General features: G+C 44.1%; 1 protein-coding gene across 1 annotated transcript in view; it reads right to left on the bottom strand.

Annotated features, from left to right (window-relative positions):
* The window catches only part of ATG14 (autophagy related 14), a 199,593-nt gene that overhangs the window by 111,853 nt on the left and 64,641 nt on the right, over window positions 1-23,099 (bottom strand). The gene's annotated exons all lie outside the window — the stretch shown is intronic.

Genomic DNA, 23,099 nt, shown 5'->3' with positions numbered 1-23,099 from the left:
TGTCCAATAGGGATGAAGGGAGCATAGAGGCCAGGTAGTCTAGCACGCTTTCTCAAGCCATCCCCTGCCCAGAGCACACACTCCACAGTGTCTATCGCCTCCCTCGGTGCCTTGTAAGGTAGGTAAATTGCTGTGGTCAGGGACCATGGGCTGCACAGTTAGTTTCTATGGCCGTGTAGGGCTAAAATGGATCCAACAGTGTAATTACTGCACCTCGGCGCAGCTCATTCCTTCTTTTTTTACTTTTGTTTTTTCTTTGTACCTTTCATTCACTTCATATTCTTTTTTTCCCACTTTTTTTTTGCTGCTCTTTTTTCCTTCTTTATTGCTTTCCTGCTTCTTTCTTCTTTTTCCTTCAATTCTCCTTCTTTCCTTTTGACTTTCTTCCATTCATCCTTTTTTTCCTTTCTTCCCTTCTATTTTTCTGCTTTTTTTCTACTTCCTTCGGTTCTCTGTTTTCATTCCTTTTTATTTCCTTAATTTTCTTTTATCTGCTCCTTTCCTTTTCTGGCTATTGTGACAATGCTGTAATGCTCACTGGACCACACCTGGGCGTACTCGAGTCTCTGTGTTTATGTTACGTACACTTTCGGAATCCTTATGTTGTGTAGTGGTAAGCAAAGTTTAATGATCAAAAATAGCTCTCACTATAGAAAAGGTTGGAGACCCCTGATAGAACATAACATAGTTGAAATTGAATGGAACTCATTAAGCAGGAAAGTAAGGGGAGGGACATCGTAGCAAGTGAAAAATACCCTTCCATGCAGATGAAGTATACATGTCTTTGTGTAAATCCAACATAATATCTAATTTATTTAGAAAGAATCAGATTGGAGGATGCATTGGTAAAGAGGACAGAAAGAGAATCTTGTAGGAATTTTGCAAAGAATAGGACACTTAAGGAAGAATTCTTACAAAAGAGAAAATAGTATTTTTAAATAAAAGGCTTTGATAGGGACAATAGGGTTTTAAAACACTGGACATGAGCCACATGATTTCCTGCCAACTATTATTTATTTTGTAAAGCACTTTATCTTGTGGCCACTTTGCAACTCTAGACAAAAGTACACTACAGGATGTGTTGTTGGCCCCATGCAGCTAAGAAGACAGTGGAAAGACCACAAGACACCAGGGGGTTTTGTTTTACTACTTAAAAGGGGTAGAGCACCCTGCCCGGACATTAGGTCGAGCCCCTAACCCCAAAATGACCCCAACAGGCAGTCAGGAGTTTACCCCAGTTTGCCGCTGGGGCGGGCGAACATTGCCCACCACCAGCAAATGACCCCAACAGTCTTTCTCCAGAAAGACCAATGCAACTGCTCTGGGGTGGGAGCATGGTGCAATGCGTGGGTGAGTCGCATCCCGAACGCCCTTTTTATTTTGGACTGCGCTGCCCCCCCCCCTCCCCCGGGACTCCTAATGACCCTGGTTTTAAATGTGCCTGTCGATGTCATTGAGCCCAACAACACAAATGTGGTAGCATTTTTCAATCGGAACAAGTGGAGGATGATGGGTGGTAGAAATGTTATGCGTCCTTGTGGTTTTCAGACGTTTAGATCACATAAATGGAAGGAAAATATGTGATTTTAGGCAAAGTTTGAGGTGTGCACGGAATATGGGTAAGAAAACGCTGTGGGATCCATGAGAGGCACACCAACCTGGATTCCGTTGTTTATTTTCTTTTCCGACATATTTGAGTTTGGGAGGTTTCCCTGGGCGGCCGTGGAGCACGGACTGAAGTACCACAGCTCATGATATTCTCCAATCAGGTCAATCAATCAATTAATCAGTCATTTGTAGAACGCGCTACTCACCTGTGAGGGTCTCAAGGCGCTAAGGGGAGAGGGGAAGCAGCTACTGGTCCGAACAGCCAGGTCTTGAGAAGTCTCCTGAAGGTCAGCAGGTCCTGGGTCAGGCGCAGGTGGGTAGGGAGGGTGTTCCATGTCTTGGCGGCGAGGTGGGAGAAGGATCTGCCGCCGGTGGTCGTACGGCGGATGCGAGGGACAGTGGTGAGGGCGAGGTCAGAGGAGCGAAACTGGCGGTTCGGGTGTAGAAGGACAGTCGTTCGTTGATGTAAGCTGGTCCGGCGTTGTGGAGAGCTTTGTGAGCGTGGGTGAGGAGCTTGAAGGTGATCCTCTTGTTGACTGAGAGCCAATGCAGATCTCTCAGGTGGGTGGTGAGGTGGCTGTGGCACGGGAGTCTGAGGATGAGGCGTGCGGAGGTGTTTTGTATGCGTTGGAGTCTCTTTTGGAGTGTAACTGTGGTTCCTGCGTAGAGGGCGTTGCGGTAGTCCAGCCTGCTGCAGACGAGTGCTTGGGTAACCGGTCTTCTGGTTTCGGTGGGGATCCATCTGTAGATCTTGCGGAGTATGCGGAGGGTGTTGAAGCAGGAGGAGGAGACAGTGTTGACTTGATGGGTCAAGGAGAGCGTGGAGTCCAGGATGTCGGGGCAGCCCCCAGCGTGGCCAGCCACCAGGAGTCGTCCCAGGCGGAGGGGGTGGAGCAGAGGATGAGGACCTCCGTCTTGTCCGAGTTCAGTTTCAGCCGGCTAGTCTTCATCCAATCTGCCACGGCCTTCATTCCCTCATGGAGGTTGGATATGGCGGTGGCCAGGTCCTTGGTGAGGGAGAGGATCAGCTGGGTGTCGTCGGCGTACGAGACGATATTGAGGTGGTGTGCTCGGACGATGTTGGCGAGCGGTGCCATGTAGATGTTGAAAAGGGTCCGGCTGAGGGATGATCCTTGGGGTACGCCGCTGGTGATCGTGGTGGCTTTGGATCGGAACCGGGGAGGCGGACTGTCTGATTTCTGCCGGTAAGGAAGGAGGTGATCCAGTCCAGGGTTTTGCCTCGGATATCTGCGTCGTGGAGGCGTGTGCGCAGGGTGTGGTGGCAGACTGTGTCAAAGGCGGCCAAGAGGTCCAGGAGGATGAGTGCCGCGGTTTCGCCTTTGCCCAGTACGGTCCTGATGCCGTCAGTGGCGGCGATGAGGGCGGTTTTGGTGCTACGATTGCTGCGTAATCCCGACTGGGAGGAGTCCAGGATGTTGTTCTCCTCCAAGAAGTGGGTCAGTTGTCTGTGGGCGATCTGCTCAATGACTTTCGCCGGGAATGGGAGCAGGGAGATGGGTCGGAAGTTCTTGAGGTCCTTAGGGTCCACCTTCGGTTTCTTGAGAAGGGCGTTCATCTCGGCGTGTTTCTGCTGGAGCAGGATTTTCTAATGAAAATCTATAGGGTTTTGAAGCTCTGGTTTGTCTATTTGTCATGATTAAAATTAATAATCATTAATTACTAATTATTTGTTTTGTGTATATGTTTAAACTTACCAACATACTAATGAGAAGAAAACCGACACGAGGGAATGCTTTTGTATTGCTATTTAACAATGTGCATGTTTTATTAAATAAACGTTGCTGAGTGCTGTTTATTTTAAGCACGAAACGCTTTTGAATTAATGCTTTCCTGTGTTGCTAAAGCTAGATAATTACATACACATAAGGGTATTAGTGGGGTTAACACTGTTAAATCACTATGCTGTGGTAACGTTGTTTTTGTCTCTTTTAATTAAGATGGTCCATTTTGGCCTAACCAAACATGTCCGCCGTTTGCAGCCTGGCCTCGAGTGAGAATTTGTGATGAGAAGGCCTTGCTGAACACATTTGATCACAGTCCTTGCCTGGTTAAAACTTTCCGTGAGGACAGCAGCAGCTCTGGGACGGTGTCCAAAAGCTTTTGAGCAGCCTTGGAGGACAAAGGAGCTGTTAGGAAAGAACTCTGAGCATTGTGTCATCGCTGAGGAAATGTGGACTGTAAAGAGATACTTTTTTATTTTTGGTTCCTGTTCTGTCTTTTTATTTTTGTGATTTCCTGAGCGGAGATTTTCCAAATGTAGCGATGCTACATCCTTTCCTGCTCGCTCTGCTCGGCGGATGTGTAAACATTTAATGTTTCTTTAATATTGCAAGTTTCATTATAAATATACTAGACTAGAGAGGGTCTGCGTTCATTGCATTCGGGATTTTCTTCCCAAACCTGCGTTGGTGAGGATCGATGCTGTGAAGACGGTGACTTGGGAGATTTCTACTGAGAAACTTGTCCTGATGACCCATTCTGACATTTAGCTAGAATAGGTAATTATGAGAAAAATGATTTATTTTGATTAATTTCTTTTGACTAATTTTAGATAAAGAATCATAATTTTAAATACGGTGTTGGTGATTATTTCTTGTCAATTATTGAGTACTCTATTTGATTATTGATGTATAGATTTGTTTAGATTATGACAATTGCAATAGCTAGGTCTTATCGACCTCGGTGTAGTTGTGGGGCTTAGGAGTTTTCTTTCCACAGGTTCAATGCTGGTAGAGTATTTGAGTGTATGTTAGTGAAATGGGCCCTAGTGTATGGTGAGTGTATGTGCGTGTAACTGTGAAATTACTCTATCCGTGGAAGTAGGGAGATTTTGTACACCCCAAACTGCATCAAGTTCCTGGTAGCAGAGTGATGATGGTTATTGATGATTGTCTTGATCTGATTAGATTGCTTGTACATTAGCTTATTGATTATTGATTGATGTTGGTATATGTACTAAAATACTCAAATGGAGACACTGTTCCTAAAGAGGGAAAGGGGCAAAAGAGACCAGTTCGGAAAGAGATAAAAGAGACGAAAGGCCTAGGCTAGTATTAGGCCCAAATACGTTTAGATCAGGTGGGGGGGCATACCTTAGTTTCTCTTGTTGCCCTCACACACCCCGAAGGATGTCATGCTTCATCATTGGGCGTTTGCTCCTCGTCGGGCCGGCGCTGCAATGCCCTACGGGTCCCCCGAAGGGTCACTTTAGCGGAGATCTTTTAGAGAGAACGCCGTTTGGTGCATGCGGGTGTGTGGTTTGGGTCCTAATAAAAAGATGTGTGGTGATGGAGTGTGTTAGTGACGTGATAGCCTAAAAATGTCTAAGGGTTACTGGAATAAGGTTTAATGTAAACAGCACCCTTGACATACTAAAAAACCCGTAGGTTGGGTGTTACCTTATTGGAAATGATGTGCCATTAGGTAACTGGTGTGTGGTCATGTGGTCGACATGTTTCGCGCCCCAATGGTCCAAAAAAGGATCCTTGGCGCTTCCTCAGGACCAAAAAAGAGTGAAAGTGAATGTGGACTGAGGGGTACTACCCTCAGTTACTATCCGGGCGTACAATTCGAGATAGCACTGCTCTCTGTGTGAGAGTCAGGTCGCTCCAGGATAAAAAGCCTAAAAACGGGGAGAATAATGCTCCATAGGTTAGGGGACGAGCGTACACACCTTCTAGTGAGTTTTGCTCCGGCGTGGCCTCTTCACCACCTACCCCAGTCGTCCTCCTACCTGAGGACGACTGGGGTAGGTGGTGAAGAGGCCACGCCGGAGCAAAACTCACTAGAAGGTGTGTACGCTCGTCCCCTAACCTATGGAGCATTATTCTCCCCGTTTTTAGGCTTTTTATCCTGGAGCGACCTGACTCTCACACAGAGAGCAGTGCTATCTCGAATTGTACGCCCGGATAGTAACTGAGGGTAGTACCTCTCAGTCCACATTCACTTTCACTCTTTTTTGGTCCTGAGGAAGCGCCAAGGATCCTTTTTTGGACCATTGGGGCGCGAAACATGTCGACCACATGACCACACACCAGTTACCTAATGGCACATCATTTCCAATAAGGTAACACCCAACCTACGGGTTTTTTAGTATGTCAAGGGTGCTGTTTACATTAAACCTTATTCCAGTAACCCTTAGACATTTTTAGGCTATCACGTCACTAACACACTCCATCACCACACATCTTTTTATTAGGACCCAAACCACACACCCGCATGCACCAAACGGCGTTCTCTCTAAAAGATCTCCGCTAAAGTGACCCTTCGGGGGACCCGTAGGGCATTGCAGCGCCGGCCCGACGAGGAGCAAACGCCCAATGATGAAGCATGACATCCTTCGGGGTGTGTGAGGGCAACAAGAGAAACTAAGGTATGCCCCCCCACCTGATCTAAACTTATTTGGGCCTAATACTAGCCTAGGCCTTTCGTCTCTTTTATCTCTTTCCGAACTGGTCTCTTTTGCCCCTTTCCCTCTTTAGGAACAGTGTCTCCATTTGAGTATTATAGATATAACACGGAGCATAGACACTGGACCATAACTAGCTCCCGGTCCCCCCCTCTTTTTTATGTATAGGTATATGTACTAATACTATATGTTGGAGTCGTCATGTTGAGTTATATGTAGTGCTTCTGGAACTTGGGAGCTAGTAGCAGTTCCGTAGTAGGGCAGAGGGAAGTATATGCTGCTCTCGGGAAAGACGGGATTGTTGGTCCTGTAGGTATGCAGGAAAATTCACATTGTCTGGATTCGGAATCAGTGACATTGTTGTATGTTACTATTAGAGATATTTCTGGTATATAAGGAGTGCGTATGGTAGTGAAGGTTATCTGTGAAACTCTGGTTTTAAGTCCCAGGGATCCGTAAAGTTCGCCGTTAAAGCTTATCGCGGGAGAAGTAATAGGTATTCTCTGAGCTTGTTTGAGAAACTGGGTAGAAGTAAGCTGCTTGGTTGATGTGTGTTATAATTCTGTAGTGGAGCAGATTGTTCGCTGTTCTCGGGAAAAGCAGGATTCTGTGTGTATGTACTATATTTTCTTGTATGAATGTGCGTGAATGTTCGTATATTTAGTTGACTGTAAGACTCTTTGGACAAGTCCTAGAGGAAACAGTTAAGGAATGTATGAAAGAATTCCGTTGATTCTTGTGAAATAGATTTTCTTTACTATTCTTTGGTTAGCGAAAGCAGACAATGGAGATGTTTATATGTTGTAACTAATAGATTTTGTAGAAATTTGACACGGAGTCTACTGAGAAATTTTGTAAAGGAGGGGTAGACGAGTGACAAGAGACAGGAGACAGAAGCGACTGCAGCGACTGCTGACGTCAAACAGACCGCGCTCTGATTGGATATTAGATCAGAATAGTGCTCGCGCTGAGATTGGTGCGTTGGTGTGAGCCGCGCAAGGATTGGTAGAGCTATTCTAGTGACGTAACGTTCCAGGATTGGTGCGTTAGTGTGAGTCGCGCTGTTATTGGTTGAAAAATCATATTGTGCAGTTGTATTACGAAAGGGATTAGAAAGTTTTGGTAAGCGTTAAAATGTATTACCAAGAGGAGAAAAAGAAAAAATCTTTGTTCAGAAAGATTAAAAATTGGTTCGACAAGGATAAAGATGTTAAAACGAGAGAGTGTGAATTGTTACCTCCATCGAAAACGCCTGCATCCTTCATGGCTGCAAGATATGGGTATCATACCTGTATATGGTTGGAGAATTGGGTTAGGTATACCAAGGAAGATGGAGTTTTAGCATTTCCAGAACATGGTTCATTTAATCTGGCCGTGTTGAAAAATTTACGGGAAAAGATGTTATGTCTTGACCCAAGACCAAGGCCGACACAGTTCGAGGCTTTAGTGGAATGGGAAGAGGAAGTACATGAGCGAGAGAAACAGAGGTCTGGAGGCAACTATAGGTATATGTTCGGGAGGAGACATGGTCGTGAAACTCATCATGATCGAATGACGAGATGGCGAGATGCTAGTATGTCAGAGGGATTATATCCTGTGAGAACAGTTGAAGAGGGAGCAGAAAGAGTTCCTGAGGCAGAAGTGAGAAGATATGGAGTTAATGAATATGAGGATGAGGTCTTGAATGACATGATTTACAAAAGACCACCTCCATATAGACCAGAACCAGAAGAGAGTACACCAATTGTTTCTCCGATAAGAGATACGCACTGTATCATTGAGACAGAAAATGTGACACCTGAGTTAAGAAGTGGTAATCCTTTCAGGGAAAGAGAGAATAGAAGCAGTGGCGAAAATACGAGAGAACTAGCTAGAACTACATCGGAGTTGACTAAAAAGATCAAGGAACTGACAAAAAATCTAGACGCTGTTACGGTACCCGTAACCATAGGTCCGGTTATGCCTGTTTTTGATAAGCAGAGGAAGGGTGAGAATGGTTTGGTTATTCCATAAGTTGGGAATAGATTGACAAGTTTGGCTGGTCCTTCAGGAGATTCAGGAAAAAGGGCAGGAAAATTCAGACATGACACATGTAGTGAAGGATTAGAGGAGTCTAATTCAGGACTGGATGCTGGTGAAGCTAGTTGTTCAGGGATGCCGATTTTAGAACCGCAGAAGAAAGTGGTTCCAGTGAGAAAATCTACTGAAATAACAGCTGAAGATTTGAATGAATGGATGAAAGTTCTTCAAAAGAGGGATAAAGATACACAAGCAATTGATGTTGCTAGGTTACGTGTAGAATTAGAAGAGCTTGTTGCAGGGACAGTTCTAACAGAAATTCTAAAAAATCATCATGATGGTGAATTATTGTTTATGTGTAAGAATATCACCTGGAGAGCGAGAAATACACATGACAGATTAAGAGCAATAGCAAATGACTATGGAGTTGACATTGATAAAGTGAAAGTTTTGCAGAAGTCTTACAGGATGGATTTCACAGACAAGGATATTGAGAATTTGAATGGTACTGGTAGAACAGGACAGATTAAAGAGATGATCGCTTTATTGCGAAAATGGGGTGATGTTGAGAAGTGGAAGGATAGATGGTACAAAAAGAGAGAAGAATCAGGGGATAGGACTTATTCAGCATTTCCTGTGAGAGAAAAGGAAAAACCAGTGGATACTTATCCTATGAGAGAAATACCTGGAGGAGGATATGTACATGTTCCATGGACCAGACAGGATATTTTATCATTTACGAATGATTTCCCTCGATTGAGAGAAAAGCCCGTCGAGTGGTATAGGCAGGTAGACAGGTTTGTGAAATTGTCAAAAGTGCTGTGGATTGACCTGAATAGTCTGTTTGATATAATTGTTCCAGCAGACTTGTGGGCTGAGTGTAAAATAGTTGTGAGTTGGCCTACTGAGGAATATCCAAGAGATCAGAGAACAGGAGCACCAGATCCAGAAGTAATGAGAAAGTATGAGCAGGTGGTTGTATACCTGAAAAATAAAGTACCTCCAAAAGAAACAGACTGGGTTAAAATAGATCGAACACATCAGGAAGCAAAAGAATCAGTTCATGCTTTTTACGAGAGGCTGATACTGGCATTTAAACAATTCAGTGGAGATGAACACCTGGGTGACAAGGATTTGAGTCATTTTGTATACAGATTTGTATATGGCCTGAGACCTGAGATTAGTGAAAGAATTCGTGAGCATACTGTGGATTGGCAGAGTAAGAAAATAGATGAGATTCTGAGACATGCAAAATACTTCAGTGATGAAATTGAAGCAAAACAACAGAGAAAGCTGAAAGAGAAAGCAATGTGGGCACAAGTGAAAGTTGCGGAAAGACAGGAAGCACAGTTGGTGGAACAGGCGAATAATGCAGGAAATAATGCAGGGAATAGACCTAGGTATGCAGGGAAAGGAAAGGGGAATCTTGAGGAAGCTAAGAAAAAGTTCCCATGTCACAACTGTGGCCAACTGGGACATTGGAGATCAGAATGTACCAATCCACCATTAGTGAATAATGAGGGAAAATCCTTAAATCAACAGGTGCAGAACGAGGGGAATAATCAACAGCAGCAACAACAGAAAGTTGTGAGACAGCAGAGTCAATAGCCAAAACCGCCCTTGCCGCAGAATAGAGGAGCACAAAAGTATAATCCGGATTCGGGATTCTACAATGATGAGCAGGTAAACAAACCAAGGCGTTCTAACCAGGTACAACAGTACTTGTTAAAGAATGAAGGGAGTGAGTCCGAGGGTGATTATTGACGGTGCCGAAGAGAGGAGGAAGAGTGCATACTTGGTGCAACTCTAGAAATAGACCAGGCAGGACCATTTGTGGATGGAAAAATAAATGAAGAAGGTGTTACTTTTTTGGTAGACACAGGTGCGACAAGATCAACTGTCAGGTCAACAGATATTAGAAATCTTCCTCTCTCGGATGAAGCAATCCAAGTAGTTGGTGTAGCCAATACACAAATCAGAACACGTCTTACTGAACCAGTAAGAGTACAAATAGGGAAATTCTCAGACATGCACAGATTTATCGTCTGTGACACAAGTCCAGTGAACCTGTTAGGTAGGGATTTGTTATGTAAAATGAACTGTACAATTTTTTGTACACCAGATGGAATAGCTTTTGAAACACCAGATGAGGATGTTTTGTACCGAATGACTCTAGAAAATAGAGAGAGTGAGTTAATTGGTGCATATGCTGTGTTTGATCCGGAGGATTTGCCTCAAGAGCTGAGAGACACAGTGAAAAGGACAGTTTGGGATTTTACTGGAGAGGATGTGGGATTGATGAATAATGTAGATCCTGTGAAAATTTCAGTGAAAGAGGGAATTACTTATCCTAACATTCCTCAGTACAAAATGACACCAGAAATAATTGAGGGAATAACTCCTATAATTGAGAAAATGATTCAGCAGGGAGTTCTGAGAGAACTACTGAGTAGTCCGTGTAATTCACCGATAATGGGGTTAAAGAAGCCTAATGGGAAGTTCAGGATTGTACAGGATTTGAGAAAAGTTAATCAAATTGTGGTGGCATGTTGTCCTATTGTGCCAAATCCATCAGTGATTTTGTATCAGATTCCACATGATGCTGAGTGGTATACGGTAATTGATTTGTGTCATGCTTTCTTTTCAATTCCATTGCATCATGACAGCCAGCCGATTTTTGCATTTAGATTTGGCCAGCGTATTTTAGCATGGTGTCGTATCCCACAGGGGTATACAGAGAGCCCTTCAATATTCAATCAATTATTGAAAAAGTCATTGGAGAGTTTGATCATGCCTGAAAATTCAGTATTAGTGCAATATATTGATGACCTACTTGTGGCATCAAAGACACGTGAAGCTTGTGAAGTGGATACTATAGCTTTACTGAATCATCTGGCAGATGGAGGGTTAAAAGTATCTCCAGCTAAATTGCAATTCTGCAAGAAAGAGGTGCATTATCTTGGACACAATATTGAGAAAGGTCTGAGAAAAGTGACTGATGACAGGATCAAAATTATCAGAGAGATGAAAGCCCCAAAGACCCAGAGGGAAGTGAGAATGTTCCTGGGAATGGTGGGTTATTGTCGTCAGTGGATAATTAATTTTTCGCTGATAGCAAAGCCACTGATTAAGCTGACTAAAAGTGAGATGACAGACCCATTGGAACTAGATGGGGAACAAATGGCAGCATTTGAAGAGTTAAAAAGCAGAATGTGTGAAGCCCCTGCTTTGGGTATGCCAGATTATGAAAAAGAATTTGAATTGTACTGCAGTGAGAGAAATGGATGTGCACTTTCAGTGTTAATTCAGAAGCATGGATTACTGAGAAGGCCTATTGCGTACTTCTCATCGACACTTGACCCTGTAGCTGTGGGTTTACCAGGTTGCCTGAAATCTGTGGCTGCAACATGCAGAAGCCTAGAACAGAGTGAGGGAATCATAATGGGATATCCTGTAAGGGTATTCGTACATCATAATGTGGCAATTCTTTTGACGAGAAGCAGAACTCAGTACATGTCACATAGTCGGTTGACTAAATATGAGAAAGTCATTCTGGGAGCATCAAATGTGACTCTTGAGAGATGTGTGAATGTGAATCCAGCGACATTATTGCCGGATATTGAAAATGTGGGTGTGAAAACAGAAGATGATCACAATTGTTTGGATGTGCTTGATTACTGTACAAAACCGAGACCAGACATAAGGGATCTTCCCTTGCATGAGAGTGATCATGTGTTGTTTGTGGATGGATCATGCCTGAGGAATGATGAGGGTGTGCTATGTGCAGCATATGCAGTGTGTAAGGTTTCTGAAGTAATGGAAGCATCATCATTGAAAGGAGTGAAATCTGCGCAAGTTGCTGAATTAGTTGCATTGACAAAAGCTTGTGAAATTGGAAAAGATTTGAGAACGACTGTGATGACTGATAGTCAGTATGGATTTGGAGTTGTGCATGACTTTGGCCAACTTTGGCTACAAAGAGGTTTCTTGACGTCGAGTGGGACTCCAATAAAGAATGCTGAAGTGATTGGGAAATTGCTTGAGGCGATACAGCTGCCTAAAGAATTAGCAGTTGTGAAATGTGCTGCTTATGGACAAGGAGATGATTTTGTGACAGTTGGCAATAGATATGCTAACGACATTGCACAATATTGTGCCAAAAATAACCAATCTATTAATCGGGAACGAGAGGGTGAAATGTCTTTTTGTTCTGTGATGTTTACTAATGTCTTAGAGACATGGGATGAAGTGAAACAGTTGCAGGATGAGGCAGAGGAGGAAGAAAAGAAAGATTGGATTAAGGCAGGTTGTGCCCCGAGAGAGACAGACCATGTTTGGGTCTATAGGGATGGCAGACCAGTAATGCCGAATTCCATGCTGTCAGCAATGGCAAGGATGTATCATGGCCAGGGACATTTGGGAAGGGATTCAATGATTAGGTCTTTTAAGCAAACCTGGTACAATGCAAAGTTCAGGACAATTGCAGAAAGTATCTGTCAAAGATGTTTGATTTGCCAGCAATTTAACACTGGGAAAAAGACAGTGGTGAGTCTGGGAACAATAGGCAGAGAAGGAGGTCCTTTTACAAGAATGCAGATTGATTTCATTGAAATGCCCCAAGTGAACAGACTGAGATATGTACTAGTGGTAGTCTGTTTGTTTTCAAGATGGGTTGAGGCCTATCCGACTAGGAGAAATGATGGAGTAACAGTGGCAAAGTTACGGTTAAGAGAGTTGATTCCTAGGTACGGATTTCCGGTAATGATTGAGTCTGATAGAGGTGGACACTTCTATAATGAACTCATGAGTTTGATTTGTGAAGCATTAAGCATACAGCAGAAGCTACATTGTGCATACAGACCAGAGGCTTCTGGTGTGGTTGAGCAGATAAATGGCACAATCAAGAACAGGATTGGTAAGATGTGCTTAGCCACTGGCATGAAATGGCCGGATGTCTTGCCTCTAGTGCTAATGACTATTAGATCTACTCCAGATAGAACTACTGGTTTAAGTCCGCACGAAATAATAATGGGACGTGCAATGCGACATGCATATGTACCTGTCAATAAGTTGATGACAATAACTGATGACATGATTTTGGATTACTGTAAAGGCCTGGCTGACGCAGTTCATTCTGTGTTTCACCAGATTGGAGAAGAAGCTACTACACTTGAGAAGAAGCAAGCTCATGATCGGAGTCCAGGAGACTGGGTGAGGATTAAAGTTCACAGAAGAAGAAATTGCTTGGTTCCGAGGTGGGGAAGACCAAGACAAGTCATTCTAACTACGACGACTGCAGTGAAGTGTGCTGGTGTGAAAAACTGGGTGCATGCGAGTCATACTCTGAGAGTTCCAAACCCAAAGGATGGGACTGGTAGAGAGTATTTTGAAGAGTCAGATTCCAGTGATGATGAAGACCCAGAACCAGTGAGAAAGAATCAAAGTTCAGGAAAAGAAGCAGAAAAGGCTTCAAGTTCAAGAGAACCATTGAGAATCTCAGAAAGGAGATCAGATTCTGAAAGAGAGCCTGAAGTTCCAAAAAGCAGTGGAGGAAAAAGAAAAGAAAAGAGCAGTTCCACAGAAATTACTCCTGAATCAGAAGAGGAGGAGATTGAAGAACCACTTGAGATTATATCTGAAGAAGTAGGGTCAGAAGAAGATAGAGAGGGACAGATTGCGGAAGACCCCCGAGGAGGTGTAGGGAACACTTCTAATAAGCTAGGTGAAGGGACAAGTAGACAGCAAGAAGATTGCGTGTCAGAGACCCGAGGAGGGAGAGAAGTAGGGAAGTCTCAAATAGTGGTGAAAAAGACTGTGGAGCGAAAGAAAACTGTTGAAGAACAAGAGCGAAAGAAAACTGCTGAAGAACAAGAGAGATTTGAAACAGAATCGGATGAAAGTGAGAATGGAAAATCAGAGGGTCGAGTTCTGAGAAAGAGAACTTGGATTGGAGAAAGAAATAATACAGAAATAAGACCGAAAAAGGTCGTAAGAGGAGATTTTTGGCCTAACAACAGAGTAAAGAGGCTGAGATACAGATTGATAAGAGGAAATACATCGAAAGCTGAACAAGTGAATGAAGTGTCGAGTCAAAACGAAGTAAAAAGAAAGGAGCAAAAGGAGTCAAGAGAACCTGAGGAAATAAAAAGAATTAGAAGACCCAACCAAAAGTACAGATCACCGGAATGGTCTTATGTGGCACTGTCTGAAGAAGGAGAAGAAGAAACCGTGACTCGAGATAATCCGGAGGGGATCTTGAGAAAAGTGGTTGAGGAAAAGGAAGAATCTGTTGGAATCTTAAAAGTTATTCTGACTGACATTGGAGAAGAGTCAGATGCACAGGATGTTGTTGATGATCTGATACAATTTGATGTTGCTGAAGAAGGAGGAGTGAAAAGTGATGAATATCCAAATTGAGTGAACTGAAGAAATCACTTGGAAAAAGTGAAAAGGAGAAAGTCTGAAATTCAGCTGTCTGAAGTAATCCAAAGTTTGAGAAATTACAGTAGTGGAGTAGTAGAGGCTAAGTCAAAAGAAAAGGTCAAAGTAGTAAAATGGCTAACATAGAGAATAATCAAAGTAGATGTGCCTTCTTAAGAAGATGGTGTAGAATGTGCTGCTGCTGTACTGGATTATTAATGCTACTATGGGGTATTTTAGCTTTATTAGTTACATTTAGAGTTTCAATAGGTACATTTGAGATACATACTGAGAATGAGACAAATGTAAAGAAGAATTCGCAAAAAGTAGTTCCAACTAGAATTAGTAATACTTACATGCATAAAGATAGGTCAATTAATGATTTTTCTAGTAATGTTTTTTCAAAGTTGTTATACGAATATGTGAAAACAATGGAAGTAAGGGATTGCTACGTTTGTATGCAATTACCTGCATCCGTTTCAGAGGGTGTTACTTATCATCATTTACCAGCTACGTATGGAATTTCTTGTAGTGTATTAAGTAGTGTTTTTTATCTCTTAGGGAAAATAGATTATAAGATGTCTAACAAAGATAGTATTTTTGGGCACTTGCCAATGAATAAAGAGTTGAATCCAGCTAAAGAAGCTAACATTTTTGGTGAGATTTTTATTGAGAAAGAAGAATTAACATTAGATTACATTTTTAAGAATAATTTAACTTGTAGTTTGGAAGAAGAGGAGAAAGCTTTCCTGAACATGGTGGAGGAAAGGAGATTGAGCATGCATGAAAAGGCAGGAAAATATAAAGTGAGTGAGACAATTTGGGACATTGAGATGGGAAAAGAATTGAGAAATGGAGCTAGTCCAACTTTAGCTTTAGATGCACCACAGAAGGGTAAGCTGTGCATTACAAGAGGGAAATCCCAATATGATACATATTTTGTTGGGACTAGTGAATGTCATGATACATACTTCATTGCAACAGGATGGGGTTTCAGAGGTGGAGAAGATACAATTTTTCCAGGAGTATATTATGTTTGTGGGAACAAGTCTTATTACAAGTTGCCTGACCATTGGTATGGCACGTGTTATGTGGGCCTGGTTTTTCCAAAGATTTTTCATATAGATAGAATAGAAGATGTAGAACATATTAATTTACTAATGCGCTTCAAGAGGGAAACTTGGTCTGAAATTGTGGGTGACATTTTTGGAGCTTTAATTCCAGCAGTGGGAATTTCTTTAAATGCTAATGGGATTCGGAAACTGTCAACAGTGGTGGATCGCTTATCGACAAATACCACTGGAGGGTTTCTTTTGGTGAATACGGAACTAATTGCCGTACGTGCTATGTCTATGCAAAATAGACTTGCTCTTGATATTCTATTGGCTAAGGAGGGTGGAGTTTGTGGAATGCTGAAAGTTCAACATTGTTGCACTTACATTCCAGATGAAAGCAAAGACCTGAAGGTCTATATCAAATATATTACTGATTTGCATGAAGAATTAGTACCACTTGAAGCTGAAAGTATCTGGACTAAAATAGCTAATAAGGTGATAGCTGTTAAGAGTTTTATTGCAAAAATAGGTAGTACTATTATAGGTAAGATATTGTTTCCTTTCACTTGTATAATTGTTGCTTTATTGATATTGAGATTGGTGTGTTTGTGTTGTAAAAACAGGGGAGGGAAAAAGAAATTAATTAAAAGAAATAATGAAAAGAGAAATAAAAGGTTGAAAAGAGAACCACAAGAAATTGAATTAGAAGAATTAAGGGAGAGTGTCTACTTAGAAACAAAAAGGGATGATGAAAGAGTGTCTGGTGTGTAGTGTTGTGTAAGGAGGAAAAAGACATTTCAAATTTCTCCTAAAATGGGACTAAATTTCACTAAATTTTTTTTTTTGGGTTATTTGGTGATAAAATCACCAAAGGGGGGATTGCTGGAGCAGGATTTTCTAATGAAAATCTATAGGGTTTTGAAGCTCTGGTTTGTCTATTTGTCATGATTAAAATTAATAATCATTAATTACTAATTATTTGTTTTGTGTATATGTTTAAACTTACCAACATACTAATGAGAAGAAAACCGACACGAGGGAATGCTTTTGTATTTCTATTTAACAATGTGCATGTTTTATTAAATAAACGTTGCTGAGTGCTGTTTATTTTAAGCACGAAACGCTTTTGAATTAATGCTTTCCTGTGTTGCTAAAGCTAGATAATTACATACACATAAGGGTATTAGTGGGGTTAACACTGTTTAATCACTATGCTGTGGTAACGTTGTTTTTGTCTCTTTTAATTAAGATGGTCCATTTTGGCCTAACCAAACATGTCCGCCGTTTGCAGCCTGGCCTCGAGTGAGAATTTGTGATGAGAAGGCCTTGCTGAACACATTTGATCACAGTCCTTGCCTGGTTAAAACTTTCCGTGAGGACAGCAGCAGCTCTGGGACGGTGTCCAAAAGCTTTTGAGCAGCCTTGGAGGACAAAGGAGCTGTTAGGAAAGAACTCTGAGCATTGTGTCATCGCTGAGGAAATGTGGACTGTAAAGAGATACTTTTTTATTTTTGGTTCCTGTTCGGTCTTTTTATTTTTGTGATTTCCTGAGCGGAGATTTTCCAAATGTAGCGATGCTACATCCTTTCCTGCTCGCTCTGCTCAGCGGTTCGGCGGATGTGTAAACATTTAATGTTTCTTTAATATTGCAAGTTTCATTATAAATATACTAGACTAGAGAGGGTCTGCGTTCATTGCATTCGGGATTTTCTTCCCAAACCTGCGTTGGAGAGGATCGATGCTGTGAAGACGGTGACTTGGGAGATTTCTACTGAGAAACTTGTCCTGATGACCCATTCTGACATTTAGCTAGAATAGGTAATTATGAGAAAAATGATTTATTTTGATTAATTTCTTTTGACTAATTTTAGATAAAGAATCATAATTTTAAATACGGTGTTGGTGATTATTTCTTGTCAATTATTAAGTACTCTATTTGATTATTGATGTATAGATTTGTTTAGATTATGACAATTGCAATAGCTAGGTCTTATCGACCTCGGTGTAGTTGTGGGGTTTAGGAGTTTTCTTTCCACAGGTTCAATGCTGGTAGAGTATTTGAGTGTATGTTAGTGAAATGGGCCCTAGTGTATGGTGAGTGTATGTGCGTGTAACTGTGAAATTACTCTATCCGTGGAAGTAGGGAGATTTTGTACACCCCAAACTACATCATTTCCACCTCTCTGGGAAGGTGGCGGTCTCAAAGGAGCTGTTGATGATCTTTCAGAGTTGGGGTGAGATGATGGAGCTTGCCTTGTTGAAGATGTGGTGGGGGCAGGGGTCGGAGGGTGAGCCGGAGTAGATGCTGTTCATGATTTTGATGGGGTCTCCGTCGTTGACGTTGTTCCAGGAGAGCAGAAGGTCGGGGTGTTTGGTGGTTGTTGAGTCGGAGGTGTCGGGGGTGTCTGCGTCTGTCATCAGCGTCTGGGTGTCGAAGCTGTTGTGGATGTCTGCGATCTTGCGGTGGAAGAAGGTGGCCATGGTGTCGCAGAGTTCTTGTGATGGCGGTATGTCATTAGAGCTGGAGCTGGGGCTGGCGAGTTCCTTCACGATGTTGAAGAGCTCTTTGCTGTTGTGTGCGTTGTCGATGCGTTCCTTGAAGGAGGTTCTTTTGGCGGAACGGATGAGTTGGTGGTGTTTGCGTCTGGCGTTCATGAGGGCTGTGTGGTTTTCTGGTGTCTGGTCATTGTGCCTCGGTTTCTCGAGTCTTATGCAGGTGTGCTTGGAGTTCAGGAGGTCGGCGTTGAACCAGATGGCTCTCGTGTCGGTGCGCCTGTTGGATGGTTTCTTGATCGGAGCGAGGGTGTTGGCGCAGTCGTCGATCCATTGTCTGAAGTTGTGGACTGCTGCGTCGGTCTCTGAGCGCTCGGGTGGAGGGTCTCGGGCGAGTGTGGTGATGAGCTGGTCTTCGGTGACTTTTTTCCAGTTGCGGTGTGGGATACGTTGCGGTTGGTTGTGTGCGGTGTGTTTCTCGAAGGAGAAGTGGATGCAGTGGTGGTCGGTCCAGTGGAGCTCGGTGGTGTGGCTGAAGGTGACTTGGACGCTGGCGGAGAAGATGGGGTCGAGCGTGTGACCGGCGGAGTGGGTGGGTGTCGTGACGAGTTGTTTGAGTCCGAGGTCGTCGATCAGCATTGTGGAGTTGTTGTTGCTGGCATTCTCGAGGTGGAAGTTCAGGTCTCCGAGGTGGATTTAGTCTGTGGAGGTGAAGGCGTGCCTTCTGATGAGGTTGGCGATTGATTAGCTGAACTGTGGTCGGGGTCCCGAGGGTCTGTAGATGAGTGTTCCTCTGAGGGTGGCGTTGTGATCGACGTGGATCTGGAAGTGTAAGTGTTCGGCCATGCTGAGGGCGTCTTCGGTGTTGTTTGAGATTCTGATGGTGTTCCTGTGGACGATGGCGACTCCTCCTCCTGGTTTGTTGTTGTTTCGGTTCCTGCGTGTGATCTTGTAGCCGTCCGGGATGGCTATGTCAGGCGCCAAGTAGGTGTTCATCCAGATCTCTGTCAGGAAGGCGATGTCCGAGACGGAGGAGTCGAGCAGGTCCCAGAGTTCGAATGCGTGTTTGTGGACTGAGCGGGTGTTGAGTGGTATGCAGTTGAGATGGTTGTGGCCTGCAGTGTTGGGATGGCCAGGGTGTGCAGGTGTGCGCTGGCTGGTGTAGCTGCAATTCCGGCAGGTGAAAGGTCTGTGGGTGAGCTTCGGGGTGGCCTGGAAGCAGATGGAGTTTTGGCCGGCGTTGAGTGAGTTGAGGGTGTTGGCGTCGTGTCGGCGTTGGGTCTTGTGGTGGTCACCGGGGCCAAGGGGTCTGGCACTGGGCGCAGTCCAGGCGCGGACGGGCGCAGACGGGCTTGCCTTAGGAGCGCCAGCGGCGCGACCGCGTATCGGTCGCCATAAGAAGGGGAGGAGGGCGGGAGCAGAGGGAGGAGGGCGGGAGCAGAGGTAGGGGGCGGGAGCGGGCAGGCTCGGGCGGCGGGAAACAAGGCGCAACACAAGCACAAAACAATGATGTACAGAAGATAATCCAGTGACAAATAAAGGAAGGAAATAAATACAAAATTAAAGGAAAATAATACAATAGGATCACAATCGGGCACACGCGGCAGCAGGTGGGGAGGTGGGCACCTACGGTGGCCGAACTGCTGGGGTTTGGGCTGCTGGCTCGAACCCTGAAACCGAGCTGGAGGCTGGAGGTCCGGTTGAACGGCGAGGTTGCAGGGAGGAGTGTTGGCCTTGAACCAGGTCAAGGTCAGTTTTTGACAGGAAATTTTCATGTCTCCACATTGTGTTTAGGGCCCTTTCTTGTCGCTGGTGCTAAGTCCACCCACACAAGCAAAGTACCATTTATATCGGCAGATGTAGGCAAGTGCTGGTTGGTGGGAAATTTGAGGCTTCACACCTGCAGATTCCAGAACTTTCCCTCACAGAAACGAAAGGGAAATGCGAGTTTTTACCCAAAGGTTAAGATTTGCAAGGGCTTCTGATTAAGAAACCCTGGTGAAAGCCATATAAGTTACGCCACTCTGGATATCCTGGGTGTCAACTTTTCAGAAATGTGTGTGTTTGGTAGTTTTCCATAGATGCCGACTGAGCTTGGGCCCACAATCCACAGCCACCCCAAATGTAAAAAAGTGTCAGAACAGAGTGGAAATTTTTAATCTCCAGCTTGCAGAAGTGCCGACATTACCCGTTCTTGGAAGTGGCAAATAGACCTAACCAAGGTTCTCACCAATCACTGAAGAGACCTTGCACCACCTCCTGATGGAGACCTCATTCGTGGTCACTAGGCATCGACGGTCAAGTTCATCCACTCTGGCGTTCAGAGAGCCCGCCAGATGCTGAACCACCAGGAATATGTCCACATGTTCCAGCTATACTCAGAACTGGAGAGCCTCTTGACCAAGGGTTTATGACCCCACCCTACCCTGGTGGTTGCAATACTACAAGGCGGTGGTGTTGAAAACCTGAACCAGTCTTCCCTTCATGGAAGGAAGAAAGGAATCAAATGCCAGGTCAATCAATCTCAACTCCAGCAAGATAATGTGGAACTGGGACTCAATTGGAGACCATAGTCCTTTGATCTCCAACTCTCCCAGATGGCTGTTTCAACCCAGGAGTGATGCATATGTCACTACAGTCAGTTCTGGGTGGGAAAGGGGTCTGCCGCTGACCCAATTGAGGTTCGTCAGCCACCACTGCAGATCATCTGCACTTCCCTATGATATCTGGACCAAGCTGGAAAGATTCCCCTGATGCTGCTGCCACTGGGACTTCAGGAGCTCCTGCATAGCCCACATATACCAGTGGGCAGGTGTTACAAGCAGGATGCAGGAGTACATGAGGCCCAGCAGCCTCCAAGTCAGTCTCCACGAAATCCAGGATAGAGGCTGAAACTGCACTGTGTCCAGAACGTCTCCGAGAGTCGACAGGGAGTTAGATGTGACTATGGCACGTTTATAGTGAACCCTAGTGAATGCAGGAGGTCCACCGTAGTCTGGAGGCCTTCAATAGCCAGTCATCGAGGTAGGGGAAGACTGAAAACTCTGACCTCCACAGATGTGCTGCGACCACCACCATCACCTTGGTGAACACACAAGGGGCACTGGTGAGGTCAAAACGGAGTGCTGCGAACAGATAATGCTTGTGGCCCACCGTGAACCGCAGGCAACGCCTGTGGGCAGGCAGGCCGGGCATATAAAAGTAATCATCCTGCATATCCAGTGCTACCATCCAGTATCCAGGGCAGCCAGAACCTGAGGCAATGTGAGCATCTCGACTTTCGCCTTCTTTAGGAAGAAGTTGAGAGGGTGCAGGTCTAAAAGAAGGCAGAGGTCTCCATCCTTCTTGGACACCAGAAAGTAGTGGAAATAGTTACCATGACCTACTTTAGATGTCAGCACCCTCTCAATGGGTTCTTCGGCCAAAAGATCCTGCACTTCCTGACGTAGCAGAGAGAAGTGGACCTCCATCAGCCGGTCTGAGAATGGTGGCATACACAACGTGGCTTCTAAGAGAGGGATGGAGTAACCCCCCTGAACAATTTGAAGTACCCACTTGTCCAATGTTATGACTGCCAGGGAGCCGATGGAGGTGGATCCTGCTGCCAGCTGGCTGTCCGTGTCAGTAATAGGGAAAACTAACGGGGGTTGAGGCTACGTCTGCCAGTGTGGTGGGTGGCTGTGTGTCCCACATACATGCCCACCAAAGGCCAGGAGAGACTGTTGGCCTTAGGGGACAGGGTGGGAATGGAGGCAGTTGGTAGCCCCTACCGTAGCCATGAAAGGGGCAAAAGACAGAATGGAGTTAGCATGGGACCATGGAGAGACCCAACCAACTGTCAGTGGCCCAGCTGTTCTTTAAGTGGTCCAGCGCAGAATCTGCTGTATCACCGTAGAGGTGGGTGTCATCGAAAGGCATGTCCATGAGGGATGCCTGGACATCCACAGAAAAATCAGTAGATCTCAGCCAGGCGTGGCATTGGAGTGCCACTGACAACGCAATCACACTGCCTAGTGAGTTAGTCGAATCCATTCTGCAGCGAATACTGAACTTTGCTGAATCTCTATTTTGTGGGATAGTGATAAATACGATGAAGAGATCATGAACCAACTTAATAATCAGGAGCATTATCGTCCCATCTCAGACAATCCTACACGGCCTCTTAAAGCAAAGATTTTACATCTTACAACGGAGGCCTTAGAGCTGGGGTATTTGTGTAAAAAAAAAAAAAGAATATGAGTACCTTAATTTTACCAAACAAAAAATACTGGACATATACGTACTTCCCAAGGTACACAAAAACGTTTAACAACTGCAGGGTAGACCGATTATTTCGGCGTGTGGGTCTTTGTTAGAACACTTAGCGAAGTATAGGGATTTCTTTCTGAAACCATTTGTGGTTCAGACTAAAGCATATATAAAAGAGACACCATGGATTTTATTTCCAAAATTGAACATTCGGTATTCGATAGGGACCAACAGTTGTAGGTCTCTTTCGACATCGAAAGTTTATTCACAAACATTCCAGAAGATGAAGCGTTGGTGGTTATGACTATGGTCCTGGACAAGTGACCGAGACCACATCAGGTACCAACTGAGTTCTTAATTGCCCTAGCCAGGATATGTTTAAAGAAAACTTTTTTGCCTTTAAAAATGATTTGTATTTACAAGTTAAAAGGTGTGGCTATGGGGTGTTGCTTCGCCCCGGAAATAGCCAACCTTGTGATGGATTGTTTCGAAATGTAACACATTTTTCAAAAGACCACCCCCTTTAAATCGCACATTATAAAATGGGTGAGATTTATTTTATTTTTTTGTTTGTTTTTTTGGATAATCTTTTTTTTATTAACAATTCTCATGAGACCACAGTACAAAAAAACAGTGTTTACATACCACATGAGAGAGAATACAAGTGTTAACAAGGAAAAACTCGTTGGGGAACCACAGGGACAATCAGCAACCCTCAACACAACTACCCCTCCAAGAGTGCTCCAGTTTCTCTGTATTTCCGCCAGGGCACCCACACCTTTCATTTTGTAGTGTACCCCCTACTTTTATATACAGTCTCTTCTGCC

The sequence above is a fragment of the Triturus cristatus genome, chromosome 9 (genome assembly GCF_964204655.1).
Source record: "Triturus cristatus chromosome 9, aTriCri1.1, whole genome shotgun sequence".
Classification (NCBI taxonomy): domain Eukaryota; kingdom Metazoa; phylum Chordata; class Amphibia; order Caudata; family Salamandridae; genus Triturus; species Triturus cristatus.
This window is presented reverse-complemented; position numbering and strand designations above follow the sequence as displayed.